Source organism: Bombina bombina, chromosome 4 (assembly GCF_027579735.1).
Source record: "Bombina bombina isolate aBomBom1 chromosome 4, aBomBom1.pri, whole genome shotgun sequence".
Taxonomy (NCBI): Eukaryota; Metazoa; Chordata; class Amphibia; order Anura; family Bombinatoridae; genus Bombina; species Bombina bombina.
The window spans coordinates 761,452,347-761,464,454 of NC_069502.1; positions in this window are offsets into that span (position 1 = coordinate 761,452,347).

Genomic DNA, 12,108 nt, shown 5'->3' on the forward strand with positions numbered 1-12,108 from the left:
ACCACACACCTCCAATACCGAAGTAATTTTTTGTGGTCCATTTATTAATGTGCGGATGGACATGATCCGATAAAGCGGATCATGTCCGCCGCACATTGATAAATGCCAACAGCATACGCTGTCAGCATTTATCATTGCACCAGCAGTTCTTGTGAACTGCTGGTGCAATACCACCCCCTGCAGATTTGCGGCCAATCGGCCACTAGCAGGAAGTGTCAATCAGCCCGATTGACACCTTAGGACCGCTGCTTCTTAACTTCCGCTTCAGCCAGAACTGAAGCGAAGTGGGTCTGAGGCAGCATCAGCTGCTTCATAAATAGACCCCCTTATGTTTTGCGTCTAAAAGACAGTATTTAAAAGAATATTATTTATGTTTTTTTTTAAAAAAAAAAACAACAAAAAAACAGTTGTTCCTGTGCTGAAAAAAAAGTTGTTTTTCACTTGTGGAGGGTGTCACCATCCACCAACAGAACTATAGTGTTTTTTTTCCTATCAGTCAGTGAGGAAGGGATGAATTGTGCACAAAAACATGCTTTATGTTATTTTCAGAATTAATTTAAACAGCTTTACGTTAGTGTTTTATCATTATTATTTTTTTTTATATTTTGTGTTTATTTTCAAACAATTAAAATACAAATGAAGATTTTATATAACATGGTACTAGTTTACAATAGAGTGTTTTTCTGTATTTTATTAGAAACCAAAAGCAGTTGAGGTAAGCAGTTATATCATTACACAGAAAGATCTTATATCTTCTTCTAAGGGCTCGATTTATCAAGAGAACCTGCATTCAGTATTTATCAAGCAGCGGTCATCAGACCACGGCTTCCTACGCTCTTCTCCACTTCTTAGGTGGAGAATTTGAATCTCCCCGGTCTCATACAACCAGGGAGATTGACAGCTCCTGCCCGCAAGTAATAGGCTGTGCGCGGGCAGGGGGCGGTGTTCCACGCAAGCGCTATTTTGGAAAATTCCAGCAGCTGATTGCTTGCCGTCAGAGCCAAGCTGGGGTGGACAGGAGCGAATATGTCTGCCCCTGTCCGCCATCGCTTGAAAAATTGACCCCTAAGTGGACCATGTGATAGTCTAACCAGTGGTAATAATTTGTAATGTCAGCAACTTTTTTTTTCCAAACAAGAAAACACAATTAAATCAACAAAAAATAAAATAGAAAAAATAAGAACCAGAAGGAACCACTAGTAACTTTATCAGTATAATTATTTAGGCTACCTCATGTAATAAAGGAAAATTGCATCCTAAACTCTTTAGAATAGATTCAAATAATCACATAGAGTATTCAGGTCTAGGTCCTGGAAAATTAAACATTTTTTAGCATAGCTAAATAATGCTGTTTATTATCACAATTTACTTCAACACTCAAGGAGTAAATCCAAATAGAAAGATGTATTCCCAGAGCTTTTCATGGCAGAATTTTGCACTAAATTAACTAGAGAAATCATTATCACTGGAAACACTCACCAACTAACCTTTTTTTGTTTGTTTGTTTGTTTGTTTTATTTTTTTTTCCTGTTCAAATCTCTCTGGCATTTTTGCTTGGTGCTTTTTTTTTTTTTTTTTTTTTAATTGATAGTCATTTTGTAGGTTCGATAACAAAACATTTTTTTAATTATTAAACATGCTTGGAGATAGAATATGTCATTAGAATGTGTGCTCATGATTGAAATAAAGTGTTTGGACATTTTAAATGTTTAATGATATATTGACAAAAAATAATAAGGAAAAAATTAATAACATACCTGCCATGAATTCGGCTTTTTTTGGAATTCTGCAATTAAATACAGAAGGTACACATTGGCAACAATGTATAGATTTTTCATGATGTCCTGTCAAAAGGCATTTAATTATGGAATTGTGAACATATATATTCTGAATTTTTCACGACATTTCTTGGACAACCATATCAATTCAATCAGTTTTGTTTCACACAGTTCTGAATACTATTGTTTATAAAGTGAGAAAAATAAGCAAAGTTACCCTAATCCTTAATTTACGCTAATACATGACATTATGGGCTAGATTACAAGTGGAGTGCTAATTTATCGCATGCCCATAAATGGACAAATTGGCCCGTTTATGGGTGCTCGATAAATAACCAGCCATTACTAGTGGCTGGTTATTGCTACTGCGAGCTAGCGGTAGCAATTAGCACTATGAAAATTAACCAGAGATCAGATCTCAAAATGTGCCCCAATTGCCCCCAAAATACAGTGGCTGTTTGATTTTACAATTAAAAACAATGAGTATTTTGTATTTTATTTAAAATATAACTGCACAAAGCAGTTTTTATGGGTTGGCAGGTGTGGGGTGTTAGAAAAAAACAGTACTGAAAAGTGCATGTACATTGCGGTCTATGGGGACTGTATTATCCCTGTAAATATATATGTATATGCTTATATACATATATATTTATGTGTTAATATGTGTATATACACATATTAACACGTAAATATATATGTATATAGTCATATACATATCTATTTATAAATGTTGCCCATCACTGTGCGACTTATCCCCTTTGCTGCGCTAGGTTCTGTATCGTGTATGACGGCATCAGAGCAAGGCTCCCATTGAAGTGTTTCCGTGCAATACAAACGTGAGGTCAGGTTCGCATCACTCCTAACTTGTAATACCAGTGCACATTTGCGAAAGCGATATTTTGCGCTCCACTAGTAATCTGGCTGTAAAGTGGTAATAATTGTAAAATATTCAAAATATTTGGATATTTTGATTGCATTTCAGTGGTAACATATTAATTGTTAATTAAAAAATGCATGTGTGTTTAACCCCACAAAAGTGTTAACAAATGGTAAAGTCCTTCTTAGGAGCTTCAAGAATTTCAGCTCCCAAGCAGGACAGAGTCAGCGGACAGGTTTGTGTGACTTCTGCTTCTGATTGACTTACCGGTTGTATCTTGCTCAGGAGCAGCAAGGCTTTCAGCTCCTGTGTGAATCTTTACCTATGTGTTTATCTTCCCTGAAGTTGTTAAGCACATACTTATCTAGACTCAGTATTGCAAAATGACATGCTTTTCCATAGCATGCAATTCTTGCATTAGAATATTCTTAAAGCTCTTATGTATTTTTGGAGTATTCATGTGGCAGTATAGATGTCACTAGGCTGGGGCGCTTTAACAAAAAATGTATTGGGGGACAATAATTAAACTGTCTATAATAATATAAACAAAAGAAGGTGCCTCCTTGTGCGGCACAGTTACACTCAAATGGATATGTGTAAAGATAACAGTGTACTCACAAACGCTGAAGCACTTGATTGTGCTAAGTAGAGCCTGCTGGGATAATTAAACTGTGCCTATGGGCACCAAAGTTATAAAACTAGCCCGGTGTTTAGTGAGAGACAAGCAAAGCAACATGGAGATGTCTTAAGTACATTCCTCTTACTTAAATAAAAACATACATTTTAGAAACATAGAATTTCACAGCAGATAAGAACTAAAAAGGTCCATCAAGTCTACCCATGTTACATGTTACTTTTTCTCTTATGCATGTCCCAGGCATTTGTTTATTCCTTTACAGTCTTTGTGTTTACCACCTTAATTGGAAGTTTATTCCATGAATCCACCACCCTTTCTGAAAAAAATGCTTCCTCACATTTCTCCTGAATCTGTTACTCTCTAACTTTAGATTGTGACCCCTTGTTTTGGCATGTGTTTTTTGTGGAAAATGCTTTCAGCTTCTATTTGAAAGTTTCTATCATGTCACCTCTTTCCCTCCTATCCTCAAAACTTTAGATATTTAGGTGATAGAGTCTTTCTTTGTACATTTTATATTTTACACAGTGGACATATTTGTGAATATATGGTCTCCAGAATTATACACAGTATCCATATGTGGTCCAACTAATTATCTGTAAAGTGGCATAAGAACCTTGCTATTTATTCTACATAACCTCTCCCAATGCAACCAAGTACTCCACTGGCCTTACTGGCTGCACTGCTGCATTGTGTACCACATTTTAAATCATCTGAAATAATAATTCCCAAGTCCCTTTCTTCTTTAGTTACAGTCAGTAATGTAACATTGAGACTATAATTGGCCTTTGGGTTTTTGGATTTTAAGGTTAATTAATGATTCTTTGAATATTGAAATGTCAATGTTTGCCATTTCAAACAATTTAAAGGGACACTGAACCCAAATGTTTTCTTTTGTGATTCAGATAGATCATGCAATTTTAAGTGACTTTCTAATTTACTCCTATTATCAATTTTTCATCGTTCTCTTGCTATCTTTATTTGAAAAAGAAAGGCATCTAAGCTTTTCTTTTACAAAGATATGACGAGTCCACGGATTTCATCCTTACTTGTGGGATATTAACCTCCTGCTAACAGGAAGTGGCAAAGAGCACCACAGCAGAGCTGTATATATAGCCCCTCCCCTTCCTCTCCACCCCCAGTCATTCTCTTTGCCTGTGTTATACTAGGAAGACATGGTAAAGTGAGGTGTTAGTTTTAGTTTCTTCAATCAAGAAGTTTTTTATTTTAAATGGTACCGGTGCGTACTATTTTCCTCAGGGGGATATGGAAGAAGATTTCTGCCCTGAGGTTTGATGATCTTAGCATTTGTAACTAAGATCCACGCTGGTTCCCACAAGACTTCTGAAGGTAACCATGAGACATCTTCAGTGTGGAGACCGGTTTCATGCTACAAGCAGCATTAAGGTATGTGCAGCCTTTTTTTCTGAGGAGACTTGGGCCTCTAGTTATCAAGCCGTCAACCTCAAATACGCTGGAATTCCGCAGCGTATTTGTGGCGAGGCTGATTCGCCTTAGTTATCAAGCCCTTTACACCGGCAAAAGTAGAATTTTGTGACGTAAGCTTCGATCCGCCGGACTCAGTCCGACACAGATTAATTCTTACGTCACTCCAGATGTTCTGCACACAAGTTCGGCACAATCTGACTACTTTTGGGAGTTATCAAAAAACTACCAGGTACGCTCGGCACTTTTCCGGCCCAGCGTACCTGGTTTTCAAACCGCCGCCCTGGAGGCGGCGGATCCCATAGGAATCAATGGGAGTCTGACCATAGCGAAAGTTCATGTTCGCTGCTGCCCGACATCCCATTGATTCCTATGGGAAATGTGTACACCTAACACCCTAACATGTACCCTGAGTCTAAACACCCCTAATCTGCCCCCCCTACACCGCCGCAACTAAATAAATGTATTACCCCCTAAACCGCCGCTTCCGGAGCCCACCGCAAGCTACATTATACATATTAACCCCTAATCTGTCCCCCCCTACACTGCCGCAACTAAATAAAGTTATTAACCCCTAAACCGCCGCTCCCGGACACCGCCGCAACTATAATAAATGTATTAACCCCTAAACCGCCGCTCCCGGACCCCGCCGCCACCTATATTAAACTTATTAACCCCTAATCTGCCCCCCCTACACCTTCGCCACCTATAATAAATTTATCAACCCCTATCCTGCCCCCCCTACACCGTCGCCACCTATAATAAATTTATTAACCCCTATCCTGCCCCCCCTACACCGCCGCAACCTATAATACATTTATTAACCCCTATCCTGCCCCCCCTACACCGCCGCAACCTATAATAAATTTATTAACCCCTATCCTGCCCCCCCTACACCGCCGCAACCTATAATAAATTTATTAACCCCTATCCTGCCCCCCTTACACCGCCGCAACCTATAATAAATGTATTAACCCCTATCGTGCCCCCCCTACACTGCCGCAACCTATAATAAATTTATTAACCCTTATCCTGCCCCCCCTACACCGTCGCAACTATAATAAAATTATTAACCCCTAAACCTAAGTCTAACCCTAACCCCCCAACTTAAATATTAATTAAATACATCTAAATAAATTTAACTCTTATTAAATTAATTATTCCTATTTAAAACGAAATACTTACCTTTAAAATAAACCCTAATATAGCTACAATATAAATAATAATTATATTGTAGCTATTTTAGGATTTATTTTTATTTTACAGGCAAATTTCAATTTATTTTAACTAGTTACAATAGCTATTAAATAGTTAATAACTATTTAATAGCTACCTAGTTAAAATAAAGAGAAATTAACCTGTAAAATAAAAACTAACCTAAGTTACAATTACACCTAACACTACACTATACTTTAATAAATTATTCCTATTTAAAACTAAATACTTACCTGTAAAATAAACCCTAAGATAGCTACAATGTAATTAATAATTACATTGTAGCTATTTTAGGATTTATATTTATTTTACAGGTAACTTTGTATTTATTTTAGCTAGTTAGAATAGTTATTAAATAGTTATTAACTATTTAATAACTACCTAGCTAAAAGAAATTCAAAATGACCTGTAAAATAAATCCTAACCTAAGTTACAATTAAACCTAAGACTACACTATCATTAAATTAATTAAATAAATTACCTACAAATAACTGTTCCGATCAGCCAATAGAATGCAAGCTCAATCTGATTGGCTGATTGGATCAGCCAATCGGATTGAACTTGAATCTGATTGACTGATTTTCTACCTTAATTCCGATTGGCTGATAGAATCCTGTCAGCCAATTGGAATTTGAGGGACGCCATCTTGGATGACGTCACTTAAAGGAATATTCATTCGGCGAGTAGGCGTCGGTGGATGAAGATGGCTCCGCTCCGGATGGATGAAGATTGAAGACGCCGCCTGGATGAAGACTTCAATCGGATGGAAGACCTCTTCAGCGCCCCTTGGATGATGACTTCTGCCGCTCCGGATCTCCTCTTCGGTTCCATCGGTGGTCGGCTGGCTGAAGACGGCTAAAGGTAGGATGATCTTCAGGGGGGTAGTGTTAGGTTTATTTAAGGGGGTTTGGGTTAGAGTAGGGGTATGTGGGTGGTGGGTTTTAATGTGGGGGGGGGTTGTATTTTTATTTTACAGGCAAAAGAGCTGTTTTCTTTGGGGCATGCCCCGCAAAAGGCCCTTTTAAGGACTGGTAAGGTAATTGAGCTGGTAACTTTTTAATGTAGGATAGGGTAGGGCATTTTTTTTATTTTGGGGGGCTTTGTTATTTTATTAGGGGGCTTAGATTAGGTGTAAGTAGCTTAAAATTGTAATATTTTTTAAATGTTTGTAACTTATTTTTTTTATTTTTTGGAACTTAGCTTTTTTTATTTTTTGTACTTTAGTTAGTTTATTTAATTGTATTTAATTGTAGTTAATTTGTAGGTAATTTATTTAATTAATTTAATGATAGTGTAGTGTTAGGTTTAATTGTAACTTAGGTTAGGATTTATTTTACAGGTAATTTTGAATTTCTTTTAGTAGTTATTAAATAGTTAATAGGTAGTTATTAAATAGTTAATAACTATTTAATTATTCTAACTAGCTAAAATAAATACAAAGATACCTGTAAAATAAATATAAATCCTAAAATAGCTACAATGTAATTATTAATTACATTGTAGCTATCTTAGGGTTTATTTTACAGGTAAGTATTTAGTTTTAAATAGGAATAATTTATTTAAGTATAGTGTAGTGTTAGGTGTAATTGTAACTTAGGTTAGTTTTTATTTTACAGGTTAATTTCTCTTTATTTTAACTAGGTAGCTATTAAATAGTTCATAACTATTTAATAGCTATTGTACCTAGTTAAAATAAATTGAAATTTGCCTGTAAAATAAAAATAAATCCTAAGATAGCTACAATAAAATTATTATTTATATTGTAGCTATATTAGGGTTTATTTTAAAGGTAAGTATTTAGTTTTAAATAGGAATAATTAATTTAATAAGAGTTACATTTATTTAGATGTATTTAATTAATATTTAAGTTAGGGGGGTGTTAGGGTTAGGGTTAGACTTAGGTTTAGGGGTTAATAATTTTATTTATTATAGTTGCGGCGGTGTAGGGGGGGCAGGATAGGGGTTAATAAATTTATTATAGGTGGCGACGGTGTCGGGGGGCAGATTAGGGGTTAATACGTTTAATATAGGTGGCGGTGGGGTCCGGGAGCGGCGGTTTAGGGGTTAAACAATTTATTTAGTTGCGGCGGGGTCCGGGATCGGCAGGATAGGGGTTAATAAATTTATTATGGTTGCGGCAGTGTAGGGGGGGCAGGATAGGGGTTAATAAATTTATTATAGGTGGCATTGGTGTAGGGGGGGCATATTAGGGGTTAATAAATTTAATATGGGTGACGGCGGGGTCCGGGAGCGGCGGTTTAGGGGTTAAACAATTTATTTAGTTGCAGCGGGGTCCGGGATCGGCAGGATAGGGGTTAATAAATTTATTATAGGTGGCGGCGGTATAGGGGGGGCAGGATAGGGGTTACTAGGTATAATGTAGGTGGCGGTGGGCTCCGGGAGCGGCGGTTTAGGGGTTAATACATTTATTATAGTTGCGGCGGTGTCCGGGAGCGGCGGTTTAGAGGTTGATAACTTTATTTAGTTGCGGGGGGCTCCGGGGGCGCCGGTATAGGGGGTAGAACAGTGTAGTTTAGTGTGGGTGCTTAGTGACAGCTTGTCAATAAAGCTGTCAAAAAGCCGAAGAGCAGCGAGATCGGATGAGTGATAACTATCACACTCCGCTGCTCATCGCCCCGTACTTGGTGCGCGGCTTTTGGACAGATTTAATGAAAACTTTGGCGAGATGTTTCAGGTCCGCGGCGGCGATGGTAGGCGAGCTTAGGCGGGCTCATTGGGCCGGCGATGGCAGGTAAAGTAGACACGTTGATAACTAGAGGCCTTGGTGTATCAGAACTGGCTGACATTATTTCCCTGTATGGGAATGGGGTAAGCAGTAAAACCTATTTTAATAAGAGGGGTGTTACTGGAGTCCCTATTTTATATTTATTATAAGTTGATATTTGGGCATTATGTGACATGGGAGACAATATAAAAAACTATGTTTTATGTTTTTTATTTTTGGCACTTAAAACTTATTGGTTTTATGCTTGAGGGTTATATTGTTTGTGTATTTTTACTTTAGTGCAAAACTGCATTTCCATGCGGTTTTGTTTGGGCCTACTCTGACTTTTGACCTTAAGGGGCGGAGCCTGTTTTGGCGCAATTTCTTCAGGCTTAGCAGCAGCAAACAATAACTCGGTGGCTCCTGGACTGTGTAGCTGGTGTGAAGGGTTGGAAACTTGATTCGAAGTACCCTGGGGGCAGGTAGGCGCCACAGAGGTGCAGAGTGTATTTTTATCTATCTTTTGACTACATGTTGATATAAGTACTTCTAAAGCCTTATCTCTGCCCTTGCTTCTGGGTGCAGTAATTTTTGGATTAACCAATGATATTAAGTTAAATTTGAGAATAATTTAACGTTTTTTGTGCATTTTGGAAAAATTGTTAACTTTTTCTTTTCTTAAAGGCATAGTACACATTTTTTCTAATGTTTATTTTATGCTATAAATAAGTGTTTAAACGACTTTTGTGGTATTACTAGTCTGTTCAACTTGTCTGACATTGAGGTTTCTCATTGTTCTATGTGTTTAGTAGCTATTGTGCAACCCCCTCTAACATTGTGTAACTTTTGTACTGAAAGGGATTTACAATATAAAAAGCATATTTTAAATAAAGTAAGTGTGCCTAGGGATGATTCTCAGTCTGAAGAGAATCAGGATATGCCATCCAATTCTCCCCAAGTGTCACAACCTTTTATGCCCACACAAGCGACGCCTAGTACTTCTAGTGCGTCTAATTCCTTTACTCTGCAGGTGATGGCTGCAGTTATGTCAACTACCCTTACAGAGGTATTGTCTAAATTACCAGTGTTGCAGGGTAAATGCAGTAGGTCAAGTATTAATGTAAATACTGAATCCTCTGATGCTTTATTAGCTATTTCCGATGTTCCCTCACAGTGATCTGAGTTGGGGATCAGGGAATTACTGTCTGAGGGTGAAATTTCTGATTCAGGGAATGTTTTGCCTCAGGCAGATTCGGATGCTATGTCATTTAAATTTAAGCTTGAACACCTCCACCTGTTGCTTAGGGAGGTTTTAGCAACTCTGGATGATTGTGATCCTATTGTGATTCCTCCAGAGAAATTGTGTAAAATGGATAAATATTTGGAAGTTCCTACTTACACTGATGTTTTTTCCGGTTCCTAAGAGAATTTCGGAAATTATTAGTAAGGAATGGGATAGACCAGGTATACCGTTTTCTCCCTCTCCTAATTTTAAGAAAATGTTTCCTATATCAGATACCATTCGGGACTCATGGCAAACGGTCCCTAAGGTAGAGGGAGCTATATCTTCCATAGCTAAGCGTACTACTATACCCATTGAGGATAGTTGTGCTTTCAAGGATCCTATGGATAAGAAATTAGAGGGTCTACTAAATAAATTATTTGTTAATCAGGGATTTCTTTTACAACCTACGGCTTGCATTGTTCCAGTAACTACTGCAGCAGCTTTTTGGTTTGAGGCTCTAGAAGAGTCTCTTAAGGTTGAGACTCCATTAGATGACATTCTAGATAGAATTAAGGCTCTTAAGCTAGCTAATTCTTTTATTACTGATGCCGCTTTTCAAATTGCTAAATTAGCGGCAAAAAATGCAGGATTTGCTATTTTAGCACGTACAGCATTGTGGCTCAAATCTTGGTCTGCTGATGTGTCATCAAAACATAAGCTTTTAGCTATTCCCTTTAAAGGTAAGACCCTTTTTGGGCCAGAATTGAAGGAGATCATTTCTGATATTACAGGAGGTAAGGGCCATGCCCTACCTCAGGATAGGTTGGTTAAAATGAGGGGTAAACAGAATAATTTTCGTTTTTTTCGGAACTTTAAAGGAGGACCCCCCGCTTCTTCTTCTTCCACAAAGCAGCATGAAGGGGTGGCCCCCAATCCGGGACCGGATCTAGTAGGGGGCAGACTTTCTTTCTTTGCTCAGGCTTGGGCAAGAGATGTTCAGGATTCCTGGGCACTAGAAATAGTGACCCACGGTTATCAATTGGAATTCAAGGATTTTCTCCCAAGAGGGAGATTTCATCTTTCAAAATTATCTGCAAACCAGATAAAGAGAGAGGCATTCTTACGCTGTGTAAAAGACCTTTTTACTATGGGAGTAATCTGTCCTGTTCCAAAATTGGAACAGGGACAGGGGTTTTACTCAAACCTATTTGTGGTCCCCAAAAAAGAGGGAACATTCAGACCCATTTTGGACCTCAAGTGTCTAAACAAATTTCTAAGAGTTCCATCATTCAAGATGGAGACAATTCGAACGATTTTGCCAATGATCCAGGAGGGTCAATATATGACTACCGTGGATTTGAAGGATGCTTACCTTCATATTCCAATCCACAAAGATCATCATCAGTTTCTAAGGTTTGCCTTCTTGGATAAACATTATCAGTTCGTGGCTCTTCCTTTCGGGTTGGCCACAGCACCCAGAATCTTCACAAAGGTTTTAGGGTCTCTTTTGGCGGTTCTCAGACCGCAAGGGATAGCGGTGGCGCCTTATCTGGATGATATTCTGATTCAGGCGTCAACATATCATCTGACAAAATCTCACATGGACACAGTGTTGTTTTTTCTGGGAACTCACGGCTGGAAGGTGAACATAGAGAAGAGTTCACTTGTTCCACAGACAAGGGTTCCTTTCTTGGGAACTCTGATAGACTTTGTAGCCATGAAAGTATTTCTGGCGGAGGTCAGAAAATCAAAGATTTTGAATGCTTGCCGAGCACTTCTGTCCATTCTTCGGCCATCAGTGGCTCAGTGTACGGAGGTAATCGGATTAATGGTAGCAGCAATGGACATCGTTCCGTTTGCTCGCTTTCATCTCAGACCACTGCAACTGTGCATGCTCGGTCAGTGGAATGGGGATTATGCGGATTTATCTCCAAAGATAATTCTGGATCAAGAGATCAGAAACTCTCTTCTTTGGTGGTTGTCGCCAGATCATCTGTCCCAGGGGACTTGTTTCCGCAGACCCTTGTGGGTGATAGTGACAACAGATGCCAGCCTTCTGGAACTCCCTGAAGGCTCAGGGTGCTTGAACTCAGGTGGAGTCTCTACTTCCAATCAATATTCTGGAACTGAGAGCAATATTCAATGCGCTTCAGGCGTGGCCTCAGTTGGCTTCGGCCAAATTCATCAGATTCCAGTCGGACAACATAA